The 16,827-nt window shown below is 38.8% G+C and overlaps 1 long non-coding RNA gene across 1 annotated transcript; it reads right to left on the bottom strand.

The window, feature by feature from the left end:
• Window positions 1–415: 415 nt before the first annotated feature.
• On the bottom strand, window positions 416–14,131 carry LOC123484493. Its single transcript, XR_006658552.1, has 4 exons — window positions 14,113–14,131; window positions 3,315–3,431; window positions 717–833; window positions 416–455 (listed from the first exon to the last, which is right to left on the bottom strand). It is a non-coding gene; the product is annotated as an uncharacterized LOC123484493 (long non-coding RNA).
• Between the last annotated feature and the right edge of the window lie 2,696 nt (window positions 14,132–16,827).

Here is a 16,827-nt window from a genome sequence, read left to right as displayed (position 1 = left end):
ACAGCTCTTACTTTTCTCCAGTGTGTCAGCAAGCTCCTTCTGGTTCATTTTCCTCAGGACGTGCAGTGTGATCTTCAGAGCCCCCTCTCTGGCACTGCTCTCCTGCTTCTCATCTTCAGCATCCACCACTTCCTTATCCTGCTTCTGACTCTCAAAGCCTTCTGGGAGTTCTGGACTAAGAATCCTCTTGAACATCTTCAGCTCGTTCTTCACAAATGTCATAATATTCTCTTCAAGCAACTGAAATAAATCAAGTAAATAAGTTAAGCAAGAGAATAATTGCTTTCTCATTAACACATTAATGAATGATTGACAGATCAACTTTACTTGAGGTAAACAAAAACAAATGTACATAACAGGTCCACATACACTGAATATGGAGGCCAGGTCTGTTTTGATGACTCTGGGAAGACTGACCACTGAGAATCTCTGACTCTGATCTCTCCTGTTGGTTTCTGTGGACAAAACATGAGATTACATCTCCTCATCCAGGGAGTGCACACACACACACACACACACACACACACACACACACACACACACACACACACAGGAGGGAATGTTGTGTTAATATTGTTTCAGGACTATGAGAATGGAAAAAAGGTTTAGCCTATGGATTTTGAAAACAACTAAAATAAATGGTAAAATGGGAGAGGAGAAATGACTAGAGACAGTGTTATTTAACCCACTGACCATGACCCATGAGTTCTTCTTACCTTTGTTCACTAGAAAAGACTCCCTCTCTAAAGGATAGAGGTTGATGCATAGACCGGTCACTCTTCATGGACACACAGCTGGGTACAGGGGAGGCTGGTCTCTCCTGCTTGATTGGGCTTCAACACAACACAACAAACATTACATCTCTCATCTACTCTGAGCTCAGATGGGGAAACATAAAAGAGTTTCATTCCAAACGCTATATATCCATTTTTCAAAATGTTGGTGAATTAGATTTTATTGTTTAAAGAAATTTGAAAGAGATTGGTGTGTTTTTTCACTATCTAATCATGGCATAGATTGTTCAACGACAGACATGTATTTGTTTAAAATCTATCACTTGATGGTTTCATTTCAGAGAGACAAATAATCATGTTCTTTTGCAAAATGCTATATATCTGCCTCACTCTCAGAGAAATAAGTAGTACTGCTAGGTTTTACACAGTAATAATATATATATTCCTCACTCTCAAAGAAATAAGTAGTACTGCTAGGTTTTACACAGTCAAATGTGACCGAGCAGCTCGATTCGGTCTTATGTAGCAAAATGTGAAATGTTTATTTTTTTACATTGGATAAAAGTAGAGACTCAGCTAGAAAAAGGTATATCATACACTACAGTTGAGGAACAATGGGAAAGTAATTCTGCTTTGAAAGATGATAAACTTGTAACCTCACTTTTGAGATAGTGGCCTTTGAATGTTTTGGTTCACCTACTGGAGAGCTCTTCTTTATTTACAGTGGTATTACTTTGGCAGATAATGTCACCCATCTAAATAAATCGTTAAAAAAAAAAATATATATATATATTTATATATATATTGTTAATTAATATCTTGTGTTTTTGGTTTATGCCAGTTTCATTGTTTGTTATGCTATAAATTGTTATTTTATGGTTGTAAGTGGTAAAATGAACTAGAAAATTTCATATTTTGTAATTCTGAGTAATTACTACTAGTAAGGATATACTTTATTTAGATGAATGAACTAATTTAGTCACCTCTGGTCGAGAAAAACGTATTTTCCTAGTACATCCATTGTCAAATTCATCAACCAGCAGCAAGCCACTCTGCCTTCTCGCGCAAGCGAGGGGCATGCTGAGGTAAATTTGCTAACCGTGAGGGTTGCATGATGTAATTTATTGGCGGGCTGGAAGACGCACTCTGTTCTTTTCTATTCCGAGGTTGTTTAATCGCAATATTAGATATTAAGATGATATTTTTAAATAGTGCATTTATACTAGGGTTGAGGTTAGCACATCTGACTAGTGATTATTTACCCGGGGTTCAACACCTGCTATAGTCACTATTTAATTGCTTTTCCAAAAGCAACACAGGCCTAATACGAGATACATAGCTAACTAAAGTAATGAGTGACCATTTTAGAAAATCATGGAACATATAGTCTTTGGTTTCATGCTATTGTATGTCAATCATATTGCTGCTTGCAGCCTATAACTGATGCTTCGTGGTCTTATGCTGCCATCTATTAGAAATATTTAACAATTAAAAGTGATGAATTCACGTACAGACATTGGTGAGGCAGCTGAGAAATAAAGTGTATTTTTCTTGTTAATTCATTACATCAGTCTCAAACTTGCCCCACCTGCCCCACGCCAATTGCTGGACTTTCACATAGAGGTTACTAGGTCACCCAGTTCAAATCACATTTGAAAAATATAACTAATGTGGCTTGTTTATCAAGTGTTCTGTCTTGCAATAATAAATATCATAAAATAACTAATGACAAAAAAAAACAGCAAAACGCTTAGACAGGTTTTGATTAACAAAATAATCAAAATGCTATTTCGTACTATAATTGTATTTACTAAGATAATATTAGTATGTCATGCAATAAAATGCAAATTAATTACTTAAAATCATACAATGTGATTTTCTGGATTTTTGTTTTAGATTCCGTCTCTCACAGTTGAAGTGTACGTATGATAAAAATTACAGACCTCTACATGCTTTGTAAGTAGGAAAACCTGCAAAATTGGCAGTGTATCAAATACTTGTTCTCCCCCACTGTACGTATTGTTAGAGTTTCTGTATAGCACTTTGTGACATCTGCTGATGTAAAAAGGGCTTTATAAATACATTTGATTGATTGATTGATTGATTGATAGGTTTTGGGGTTTTAAGGCAAAAAACAGTTTGGGTTTATATATCTCTTGCGCCTCCCTGTGGCCGTCTGTGGGTACTACATACCTCATTAATGACACCTGCTAGGCTCATAATCTGAGGTAGCAACTGCATCAGATCTACAAATCAATTAGCTAGACCACCCGATTAGACAACAATCACCCCATTATATCCATTTGGTTTGCAACTCAGTGAACCTGCGCAGCATTCGCTCAATTTGATGCCTAAGAACGAAGATTCCGATGCATATCAAATTACCCAGCAGCCATTTAGAAACAACAAGTCGTCAATAAAAATTGTTATTTTTAAATGTTGTTTAGGACTATGAAAATGGAAAAAGTTTTATCCTATGGATTATGAAAACAACAAAAATAAATGGGAAAATGGGAGAGGAGAAATGACTAGAGACAGTGTTGTTTAACTCACTGACCATGACCCATGAGTTCTTCTTACCTTTGTTCAGTAGAAAAGGCTCCCTTTCTAAACATTATAGGACGACCCATAGACTGGTCACTCTTCATGGACACACAGCTGGGTACAGGGGAGGCTGGTCTCTCCTGCTTGATTGGGCTTCAACACAACAGAGACAAACATTACGTCTCTCTTCTACTCTGAGCTCAGATGGGAAACATAAGAAGAGTTTCATTACAAAACGCTATATATCAATTTTCAGAAATGTTCCTAAATTAGCTTTTATTGTTTTAAGAAATTATGAAAGAGATTGGTGTGTTTTTTCAGTAGCTAATCATGGTATGCGATGGTTCAATGACAGCCATGTATTTGTTTAAAATCTATCACTTGATGGTTTCATTTCAGAGAGACAAATATCATGTTTTTTGCACAATGCTATATATCTGCCTCACTCTCAGAGAAATAAGTAGTACTGCTAGGTTTTACACAGTAATAATATATAAGCTGCCTCACTCTCAGAGAATTAAGTAGCACTGCTAGGTTTTACACAGTCAAATGTGACCGACCGACTCGATTCGGTCTCATGTAGCAACATTTGAAACTGTGTTTTTTTCATTGGATAAAAGTAGAGACTCAGCTAGAAAAAGGTATATCATACACTACAGTTGAGGAACAATGGGAAAGTAATTCTGCTTTGAAAGATGATAAACTTGTAACCTCACTTTTGAGATAGTGGCCTTTGAATGATTTGGTTCACCTACTGGAGAGTTCTTCTTTATCTACAGTGGTATTACTTTGGCAGATAATGTCACCCATCTAAATAAATCGTTAATATATATATATATATATATATATATATATATATATATATATATATATATATATATATATATATATATATTTGTTAACTAAATATCTTGTGTTTTTGGTTTATGTCAGTTTCATTGTTTGTTATGCTATAAATTGTTATTTTATGGTTGTAAGTGGTAAAATGAACTAGAAAATGTCATATTTTGTAATTCTGAGTAATTACTACTAGTAAGGATATACTTTATTCAGATGAATGAACTAATTTAGTCACCTCTGGTCGAGAAAAACGTATTTTCCTAGTACATCCATTGTCAAATTCATCAACCAGCAGCAAGCCACTCTGCCTTCTCGCGCAAGCGAGGGGCATGTTGAGGTAAATTTGCTAACCGTGAGGGTTGCATGATGTAATTTATTGGCGGGCTGGAAGACGTACTCTGTTCTTTTCTATTCCGAGGTTGTTTAATCGCAATATTAGATATTAAGATGATATTTTTACTAGGGTTGAGGTTAGCACATCTGACTAGTGATTATTTAACCGGGGTTCAACACCTGCTATAGTCACTATTTAATTGCTTTTCCAAAAGCAACACAGGCCTAATACGAGATATATACTGTAGCTAACTAAAGTAAAGAGTGACCATTTTAGAAAATCATGGAACATATAGTCTTTGGTTGCATGCTATTGTATGTCAATCATATTGCTGCTTGCAGCCTATAACTGATGCTTCGTGGTCTTATGCTTCCATCTATTGGAAATATTTAACAATTAAAAGTGATGAATTCACGTACAGACATTGGTGAGGCAGCTGAGAAATGAAGTGTATTTTTCTTGTTAATTCATTACATCAGTCTCAAACCTGCCCCACCTATCCCACGCCAATTGCTGGACTTTCACATAGAGGTTACTAGATCACCCAGTTCAAACCACATTTGAAAAATATAACTAATATGTCTTATTTATCAAAGCGTTCTGTCTTGCAATAATAAATATCATAAAATAACTAATGACAAAAAAAACAGCAAAACGCTTAGACAGGTTTTGATTGACAAAATAATCAAAATGCTATTTCGTACTATAATTGTATTTACTGAGATAATATTAGTATGTCATGCAATAAAATGCAAATTAATTACTTAAAAATCATACAATATGATTTTCTGGATTTTTGTTTTAGATTCCGTCTCTCACAGTTGAAGTGTACCTATGATAAAAATTACAGACATCTACATGCTTTGGAAGTAGGAAAACCTGCAAAATTGGCAGTGTATCAAATACTTGTTCTCCCCACTGTACGTATGGTTAGAGTTTCTGTATAGCACTTTGTGACATATGCTGATGTAAAAAAGGCTTTATAAATACATTTGATTGATTGATTGATAGGTTTTGGGGTTTTAAGGCAAAAAACAGTATGGATTTATATCTCTCTTGCGCCTCCCTGTGGCCGTCTGTGGGTACTTCATACCTCATTAATGACACCTGCTAGGCTCATAATCTGAGGTAGCAACTGCATCAGATCTACAAATCAATTAGCTAGACCACCCGATTAGACAACAATCACCCCATTATATTCATTTGGTTTGCAACTCAGTGAACCTGCGCAGCATTCGCTCAATTTGATGCCTAAGAACGAAGATTCAGATGAATATCAAATTACCCAGCAGCCATTTAGAAACAACAAGTCGTCAATAAAAACGGTTATTCTTAAACGTTGTTTCTGACTATGAAAATTGAAAAAATTATTAGCCTATGGATTTTGAAAACAACAAAAAGAAATGGGAAAATGGGAGAGGAGAAATGACTAGAGACAGTGTTGTTTAACTCACTGACCATGACCCATGAGTTCTTCTTACCTTTGTTCAGTAGAAATGTCTCCCTCTCTAAAGTTTAGAGGTTGAACCATAGACCGGTCACTCTTCATGGACACACAGCTGGGTACAGGGGAGGCTGGTCTCTCCTGCTTGATTGGGCTTCAACACAACAGAGACAAACATTATGTCTCTCATCTACTCTGAGCTCAGATGGGGAAACATAAGAAGAGTTTCATTACAAAACGCTATATATCAATTTTAAGAAATGTTCCTAAATTAGCTTTTATTGTTTTAAGAAATTATGAAAGAGATTGGTGTGTTTTTTCAGTAGCTAATCATGGTATGCGATGGTTCAATGACAGCCATGTATTTGTTTAAAATCTATCACTTGATGGTTTCATTTCAGAGAGACAAATAATCATGTTTTTTGCACAATGCTATAAACTGCCTCACTCTCAGAGAAATAAGTAGTACTGCTAGGTTTTACACAGTAATAATATATATCTGCCTCACTCAGAGAAATAAGTAGTACTGCTAGGTTTTACACAGTAATAATATACAGTGGGGAGAACAAGTATTTGATACACTGCCAATTTTGCAGGTTTTCCTACTTACAAAGCATGTAGAGGTCTGTAATTTTTATCATAGGTACACTTCAACTGTGAGAGACGGAATCTAAAACAAAAACCCAGATAATCACATTGTATGATTTTTAAGTAATTAATTTGCATTTTATTGCATGACATAAGTATTTGATACATCAGAAAAGCAGAACATAATATTTGGTACAGAAACCTTTGTTTGCAATTACAGAGATCATACGTTTCCTGTAGGTCTTGACCAGGTTTGCACACACTGCAGCAGGGATTTTGGCCCACTCCTCCATACAGACCTTCTCCAGATCCTTCAGGTTTCGGGGGCTATCGCTGGGCAATATCGGACTTTCAGCTCCCCTCCAAAGATGTTCTATTGGGTTCAGGTCTGGAGACTGGCTAGGCCACTCCAGGACCACATGATCATTGATGCCCCACGAGGTGAGATCTTGCATGGAGCCCCAGACCGAGGGTGACTGACCGTCATCTTGAACTTCTTCCATTTTCTAATAATTGCGCCAACAGTTGTTGCCTTCTCTCCAAGCTGCTTGCCTATTGTCCTGTAGCCCATCCCAGCCTTGTGCAGGTCTACAATTGTATCCCTGATGTCCTTACACAGCTCTCTGGTCTTGACCATTGTGGAGAGGTTGGAGTCTGTTTGATTGAGTGTGTGGACAGGTGTCTTTTATACAGGTAACGAGTTCAAACAGGTGCAGTTAATACAGGTAATGAGTGGAGAACAGGAGGGCTTCTTAAAGAAAAACTAACAGGTCTGTGAGAGCCAGAATTCTTACTGGTTGGTAGGTGATCAAATACTTATGTCATGCAATAAAATGCAAATTCATTACGTAAAAATCATACTGTGTGATTTTCTGGATTTTCACAGTTGAAGTGTACCTATGATATAAATTACAGACCTCTACATGCTTTGTAAGTAGGAAAACCTGCTTGCGACCCACGTGGAGTTCCAGGTCTCCGGCAGCCTCTGGAACTGCCGTTCTGCGGCCAACAAGGCAGAGTTCATCTCAGCCTATGCTACCCTTCATTCCCTCGACTTCTTGGCGCTGACGGAAACATGGATTACCACTGAAAACACTGCTACTCCTACTGCTCTCTCCTGGTCTGACCATGTGTTCTCGCATACCCCGAGAGCATCTGGTCAGCGGGGTGGTGGCACAGGAATCCTCATCTCTCCCAAGTTGACATTCTCTCTTTTTCACCCTGACCTATCTGTCTATCTCCTCATTTGAATTCCATGCTGTCACAGTCACTAGCCCTTTCAAGCTTAACATCCTTATCATTTATTGCCCTCCAGGTTCCCTTGGAGAGTTAATCAATGAGCTTGACGCCTTGATAAGTTCCTTTCCTGAGGATGGCTCACCCCTCACAGTTCTGGGGGATCTTTAACCTCCCTACGTCTACCTTTGACTCATTTCTCTCTGCCTCCTTCTTTCCACTCCTCTCCTCTTTTGACATCACCCTCTCACCGTCCCCCCTACTCACATGGCAGGCAATACGCTTGACCTCATCTTTACTAGATGCTGTTCTTCTACTAATCTCACTGCAACTCCCCTCCATGTCTCCAACCACTACTTTGTATCCTTTTCTCTCTCGCTCTCCTCCAACACTACTCACTCTGCCTCTACTCAGATGGTAATGCGCCGTCGCAACCTTCGCTCTCTCTCTCCCGCTACTCTCTCCTCTTCCAGCCTATCATCTCTTCCCTCTGCTCAATCCTTCTCCCTCCAATCTCCTGATTCTGCCTCCTCAACCCTCCTCTCCTCCCTTTCTACATCCTTTGACTCTCTATGTCCCCTATCCTCCTGGCCGGATCAGTCCTCCCCTCCTGCTCCGTGGCTTGACGACTCATTGCGAGCTCACAGAACAAGGCTCCGGGCAGCCAAGTGGAAATGGAGGAAAACTAGACTCCCTGCGGACCTGGCATCTTTTCACTCCCTCCTCTCTACATTTTATTCCTCTGTTTCTGCTGCTAAAGCCACTTTCTACTACTCTAAATTCCAAGCATCTGCCTCTAACCCTAGGAAGCTCTTTGCCACCTTCTCCTCCCTGCTGAATCCTCCTCCCCCTTCCTGATCCAAACCAGTCAGGTTTCAAGACTGTTCATTCAACTGAGACTGCTCTTCTCTGTGTCATGGAGGCTCTCCGCACTGCTAAAGCTAACTCTCTCTCCTCTGCTCTTGTCCTTCTAGACCTGTCTGCTGCCATTGATACTGTGAACCATCAGATCCTCCTCTCCACCCTCTCCGAGTTGGGCATCTCCGGCGCGGCTCACTCCTGGATTGCGTCCTACCTGACAGGTGCTCCTACCAAGTGGCATGGCGAGAATCTGTCTCATCACCACATGCTCTCACCACTGGTGTCCCCCAGGGCTCAGTTAAGGCCCTTTCCTATTCTCGCTATACACCAAGTCACTTGGCTCTGTCATATCCTCACATGGCCTCTCCTATCATTGCTATGCAGACGACACACAACTAATCTTCTATTTTCCCCCTTCTGATAACCAGGTGGCGAATCGCATCTCTGCATGTCTGGCAGACATATCAGTGTGGATGACGGATCACCACCTCAAGCTGAACCTCGGCAAGACGGAGCTGCTCTTCCTCCCGGGGAAGGACTGCCCGTTCCATGATCTCGCCATCACAGTTGACAACTCTGTTGTGTCCTCCTCCCAGAGTGCAAAGAGCCTTGGCGTGACCCTGGACAACACCCTGTCGTTCTCCGCTAACATCAAGGTGGTGACCCGATCCTGTAGGTTCATGCTCTACAACATTCGGAGAGTACGACCATGCCTTACACAGGACGCGGCACAAGTCCTAATCCAGGCACTTGTCATCTCCCATCTGGATTACTGCAACTCGCTGTTGGCTGGGCTCCCTGCCTGTGCCATTAAACCCCTACAACTCATCCAGAATGCCGCAGCCCATCTGGTGTTCAACCTTCCCAAGTTCTCTCACGTCACCCCACTCCTCCGCACACTCCACTGGCTTCCAGTTGAAGCTCGCATCTGCTACAAGACCATGGTGCTTGCCTACGGAGCTGTGAGGGGAACGGCACCTCCGTACCTTCAGGCTCTGATCAGTCCCTACACCCAAACGAGGAAATTGCGTTCCTCCACCTCTGGCCTGCTGGCCCCCCTACTTCTGCGGAAGCACAGTTCCCGCTCAGCCCAGTCAAAACTGTTCGCTGCTCTGGCACCCCAATGGTGGAACAAGCTCCCTCACAACGCCAGGACAGCGGAGTCACTCACCACCTTCCGGAGACACTTGAAACGCCACCTCTTTAAGGAATACCTGGGATTGGATAAAGTAATCCTTCTACCCCCCCCTTACCCCCCAAAATAAATAAATAACATATTGTAAAGTGGTTGTCCCACTGGCTATAAGGTGAATGCACCAATTTCTAAGTCGCTCTGTATAAGAGCGTCTGCTAAATGACGTAAATGTAAATGTAAATGTAATGACCAGAAACTGTTTAATGTTTGATGGCTATCCGCCAGCCATCGCTAGCAAAATGGGTGACCACAACGTGTACACAGGTGAGTGAGTGAGCTACACTCATACTGTCACTGACCATTACGCAAAAAAAGCAAATTTAACAATAAACTTCGGTGTCTCAACACTGTAACGAACTCCGTCGTTATTCCCCAAGATCACCTCAGCCCACTCTGCGCGTAACTGGACAATTTGCTTGCCGCCAAACCGTACGTGGACGCGGACAGTTCTGTACGAGGATGCGGACAGTTCCAGAACGCGGACATGAGCAGAGCAACACAATAAACTAAACCCAGTCTTTACAGTGGGTTACATTAGTAAAATTAATTTGTTAACATTATTATTATCATTATTATTACGTAAAACAAAATTATTACTTTTTTTAAACAATATTTTGAGATCTGGGTTAACAGAAGGTGTCTTGATAATAGGAAAATGCACAGAGTCAGTGGTTCCTGCGCCACATGTAATTGCTTTGGAGTAGTTAAAATAATGTTTTGATTTTTCTATATGATCAATCCATAAATAATATAGACCTACATGCAACAGTATGTCTTCCACTTTTGACAATGACTTCTGTATAATAATTATGTATAATAAGTGTTGGTGATTCAATAGTCTAGTTAATCATTACATGACTTTTAACACACTACCTATCTATGTTTTGCTCAGTCTGGCTTGTGGCTGCTGCTGATGACAACTACATGAATGTTGTTCTTCTACATCATAATAATGATGTCTGCATAGCATTTTGTCTCAATTTTGGCAGATTAACTCTTGCTTATTTCTGAATATTAACTCAGGTTTTCGCCCAGCGGCAAATGAGTTGGAGCTGTGGCAGGAGTTGGACCTATGGCAGAAAGGTGTCCGGTTTGAATCCCGGGCTAGGCGCTGGAAAAAACGGGCGGAATTGAGCTTCAAGTTCCTTGGTGTCCACATCACCAACGAACTATCATGGTCCAAACACACCAAGACAGTCGTGAAGAGGGCACGACAAAGCCTATTCCCCCTCAGGAGACAGAAAAGATTTGGCATGGGTCCTCAGATCCTCAAAAAATTATACAGCTGCACCATCGAGAGCATCCTGATTGGTTGCATCACCGCCTGGTATGGCAACTGCTTGGCCTCCGACCGCAAGGCACTACAGAGGGTAGTGCGTACGGCCCAGTACATCACTGGGGCCAAGCTTCCTGCCATCCAGGACCTCTATACCAGGCGGTGTCAGAGGAAGGCCCTCAAAATTGTCAAAGACTCCAGCCACCCTAGTCATAGACTGTTCTCTCTGCTACCGCACGGCAAGCGGTACCGGAGTGCCAAGTCTAGGTCCAAAATACTTCTCAACAGCTTCTACCCCCAAGCCATAAGACTCCTGAACAGCTAATCATGGCTACCCTGACTTTTTTTGTTAAAAATAAATGCACTGTTGGTTAAGGGCTGTAAGTAAGCATTTCACTGTAATGTCTGCACCTGTTGTATTCGGCGCATGTGACCAATACAATCTGATTTGATTTGATTTGATTTTTCACCGTTATACCATAAAAACATCATATCAATCCACTCTTTTTTGTTTCTTTTTTTTTTGTGGTGACATGACTTAACCTCAACAATTCACATATAACTTTATATAAAATACAATATTCTCTACTCAGTATCACATATATCTCTGACTAGATCCTAAACTATGCTAGATAACTGAGAATTAATCCCTTCAACCTTTCTATACCTGAATCCAACTTGATTCTCCATATATTTAATCAACAAAGGAATAAATTCCCAGTCATCTATCTTCTGTGATATCAAACCTCTCAAACCTCTATAAACTCAGTCTGAGTAAAAGATAAACAGATAATTAACTACTATATATTCATGCTAATAATCTATGTAGTCAAAACCTTATTTTTATATATAAGGAAAAATCCCACAGACATCCTCCCTTTTAAAATGACCCCTTTTTCTGATACATGCTAATCAAATATACCCATTACTTATTCATGCTACCAAGAAAACATACATCAACGAAATTGTGACCATCCTGACATCATCACTACAAATACAAAGATCCATGACACTTTGTACTTACATGGATTTTATAATCTGAACACATTAATATAAAAATTACAAAAACATCCGTCTACTTCATCCACGTGCAGTCAGATGAACCTCAAGCTTATCACTGGTCACAAGGGGCTCTATCTTATCCGCTAAGATAGTCATCTGTCCACATCTTCGATCCTGTAAACCTTAATGCCATGGTATACATTTCCAACTTAACATTCCCATTCCTCAATCAACATTATCAATGGACTCTAAACTGGAGTACATCACTGGGGCCAAGCTTCCTGCCATCCAGGACCTCTATACCAGGCGGTGTCAGAGGAAGGCTTGTCAAAGACTCCAGCCACCCTAGTCATAGACTGTTCTCTCTGCTACCGCACGGCAAGCGGTACTGGAGTGCCGAGTCTAGGTCCAAAGACTTCTCAACAGCTTCTACCCCCAAGCCATAAGACTCCTGAACAGCTAATCATGGCTACCGGACTATTTGCACTGCCCCCCCCACCCCATCCTTTTTACGCTGCTGCTACTCTGTTAATTATTTATGCATAGTCACTTTAACTCTACGCACATGTACATATTACCTCAACTACCTCAACTAGCTGGTGCCCCACATTGTCTCTGCACCGGTACCCCCCTGTATATATAGCCTCCCCTACTGTTATTTTATTTTACTTCTGCTCTTTTTTTTTTCTCAACACTTTTTTTGTTGTTGTTTTATTTTAATTTTTTTGAAAAAAATAAATGCACTGTTGGTTAAGGGCTGTAAGTAAGCATTTCACTGTAATGTCTGCACCTGTTGTATTCGCGCATGTGACCAATAAAATTTGATTTGATTTGATTTACTAATCAATAATTAATAATGTAATTACTTTTTTATATATATAATAATAATAATAATAATTATTATTATTATTATTACTTATACACATTACATTTTGGATAGATAGTACTCAGACATCTATAGTGTTTACAGTAATGACTATTACCGATCATGATCTTTTTTAATCCCACCCCTCTGCTACTCTCAGCCCCGCCCACCTATCTCCGTAGAACATCCTCTTTTGATTTCCACCTGCCATATTTTTTCAACTGCGCTGTGATTTCTTACATGCATTTTTAACCTTTCTAGTCGCATAGTATCCACAGACTAAATTAAAGGTCAATATTTTTCATAAGAGTATTATTATATTTTTGATTGACTGACTATGGTTTTCCAAATCCCCAGCACTGCTATTTCTAAGGACAATTTTAAAATAATATTGGGAATATTCATTTAAATGAATAAATGAATATTGGGATTTTTCAACCATTCCAATTTTCCTATAAATTATATTCCTATTTATTAGTAGTAGCCATAATTCATAAATGACACAATGCAGGGTTCTATATGGAACCATTTTGGTTCAGGGAAGAAGAACCTCTAGAGTTCTGATCAAAGAACCCTATAAAAGGTTTCTATATAGAACTTTTAGTGCTTCCATATATTAAGCAAGCGATAGAACCCTTTTTGGTTTAAACAGGAGTGAAGAGTGTGTTGATTTGACGGTAGTATTGTCAAAATTCCGCTTGTAACAACGATCAGAATTAGTAAAAACAATAAGGTTCTGCATGACAACATATTAGACATGACACAATCATTAGACAATGATTGTGTCATGCAAAACTTCTATAGATGTGTGTGTATGCTGGTAAAGATGTGTGTGTATGCTGGTAAAGATGTTTGTTTGTGTGTGTGTGTGTGTGTGTGTGTGTGTGTGTGTGTGTGTGTGTGTGTGTCTGTGTGTGTGTGTGTGTGTGTGTGTGTGTGCTGGTGAGACAACCACATATCACAGTCAAATATACAGGATACAAACATTTCATTCCAGCTATATAGCGTTTTGCTTAACAAAAATTAATACGCAAAAATCGATTAATTAAAATCTTAGAACAACAATATTTTACACGCACATGAAGGTACCCATAAGCAATCATTTCTTATGTAAAATAACAAACGTGAAAAAATTGTGGATATAACGTTTTAGAAATAAACGTATAAATTCTTAAACAACATTGTGATCTCACCTCTTAGCTTTGGTGTCATGTCCCCCAGAGAGACTCATTTTAGAGGCAGGGCCCCCCTCCTCTCTCTCCCCAGAGAGACTCATTTTAGACCACTGGCCCCTAAACAGAGATCCAACATGTTGGTTGTGGTTAACACAGTGACAACTAATTATTGAAGGTCAATTGTTCTATTTTATTCATTATCTCTTAGAAATCAAACATTTACTAACAGATACGTCCGAACAGTCAGGATTTAATGCAATCACATCAACACGTAGTCATGACTGATATTTCTCACCTTTTCTCCATGTAGTGGAACTAATAATTATATTAATAATATAATATTAATAATAATAATAATACAATAATATTATTATTTATAGTAATTAATAATAATAATGTCTCACTTTCTCTTGTAATAATTCCACTCATTCTAGTGTGTTGCTTTGTTCAACAGGTCTGCTATTATTATACTATTATTGAATTTAATTCATAATATCAATGTTAAGAAAAGTACGTTCAGGTTTCATACCAAATTACACAGGAAGTAGGAGCTCATTGTAATTTAGAAAACAACAAATGTTCTGATATTCTGAAAGATGATTTAGAACTATGATACATTAACATTTTTAAAAATTGTAAAATAACCACGATATACGAATCCTATAATACGAGATATGAACAATATGTTTTTGAATTTGACTTGCCAACGCCCAGTTAGCGCCATTTTGTATGATTGAACTGTCACGTACCTGTCCCAGGTGAAATGGACTGTTAGATCTGAGTGTTTTACTGTCATTCTCTATACTATAATAACACCATATATTTAATTTCCCTACACACTTTATAATAATCCCTTGGAAGATTCTTACCTTGTAGCCTGTATTCACAACCAGAACATGTCAAGTCATTGAGATATTTTCTGTTGTGCTGAGAGAGCACCTTCCTGATGACAAGTGGCTCTGTATCTATGTTCTAGGTACAGTTGATCTTTGGATGCAATAATATCTGGTCAAAGTCTAGTGGCACAACACCATAGTATAGCATAAACATAACAGTAGTTTAACCTTTGGCCAGTAAAGGCCATGGCATACTATAAAATGTAGAATCATTATGATGGATCCAGTTTCAACATATCTCTAACTTTGAAGTATACAATAGGGTCCCAAAATATTAAATTAAATGATTTTATACTAATACAATTGCTCAGAGAAAGAGATTGTTTAACAACTAATACATTTTTTCTCAAAAAGGTAGGGGTCAAAATTGGCAGTTCCCTTCCGAGAACACATTGGGAGTGATATTATACCATTCCTCCATACAGAATCCTTCCAAATGACAAACTACAGGAAGGTAAAGGTACAACTAAACACACAATAAAGAAACAAATCTCCCTAATTGACAGGAGGCTTGAATCTTAGTCATTTACCCACCGGCCTCTTACTACTATCCCAATGTATACATTCTACCAACATCATACATAAACAATCCCTGGTAGGATCCTTACTACTATCCCAATGTATACATTCTACCAACATCATACATAAATAATCCCTGGTAGGATCCTTACTACTATCCCAATGTATACATTCTACCAATATCATACATAAATAATCCCTGGTAGGATCCTTACTACTATCCCAATGTATACATTCTACCAACATCATACATAAATAATCCCTGGTAGGATCCTTACTACTATCCCAATGTATACATTCTACCAACATCATACATAAATAATCCCTGGTAGGATCCTTACTACTATCCCAATGTATACATTCTACCAACATCATACATAAATAATCCCTGGTAGGATCCTTACTACTATCCCAATGTATACATTCTACCAACATCATACATAAATAATCCCTGGTAGGATCCTTACTACTATCCCAATGTATACATTCTACCAACATCATACATAAATAATCCCTGGTAGGATCCTTACTACTATCCCAATGTATACATTCTACCAACATCATACATAAATAATCCCTGGTAGGATCCTTACTACTATCCCAATGTATACATTCTACCAATATCATACATAAATAATCCCTGGTAGGATCCTTACTACTATCCCAATGTATACATTCTACCAACATCATACATGAATAATCCCTGGTAGGATCCTTACTACTATCCCAATTTATACATTCTACCAACATCATACATAAATAATCCCTGGTAGGATCCTTACCTTGCAGCCTGAATTCAAAACCAGAACATGTCAAGTCATTGAGATGTTCCTTTGTGCTGAGAAAGAAACATTGGGAAGAGTTTATTCACCTCCCCAATGTCAAGTGACTTTGTGTCATTTTTGTTACTGATTAATTTAACATCTGCTAAAGTCTAGTAACATTGACCCCATGTCAGAATAATCAGAAAACCAGTTGAACCTGTTTAGGAGAAAAGCCATGGGTTTACAACATGGCTGTGTAGCTACTGCTAGAAGTCTCATGGATGGAATGTCATTTCTATTTTTAATAATTTAATAATTAATAAACGGTTTGTAATATTTCAGTCTTCTGTCATGTATAAAAAGTGGAATATTGGGATGCAAACTCAAAATGTAATACATTTCAACTCTATATCTGACATGGTACAGGTGTCTTCTTTTTATTAAGCCCATAACCATGTGTGTGAGGTGTGTACTTTTGTTTCAAAGTAGATTTGTTTAAGAATACCAAGAAACACTGTGTGACCCTGATTTAGGCCACTGCAGTACAAGGTTAA

The sequence above is a fragment of the Coregonus clupeaformis genome, unplaced genomic scaffold, assembly GCF_020615455.1.
Source record: "Coregonus clupeaformis isolate EN_2021a unplaced genomic scaffold, ASM2061545v1 scaf0333, whole genome shotgun sequence".
NCBI classification, from domain to species: Eukaryota; Metazoa; Chordata; class Actinopteri; order Salmoniformes; family Salmonidae; genus Coregonus; species Coregonus clupeaformis.
This window is presented reverse-complemented; position numbering and strand designations above follow the sequence as displayed.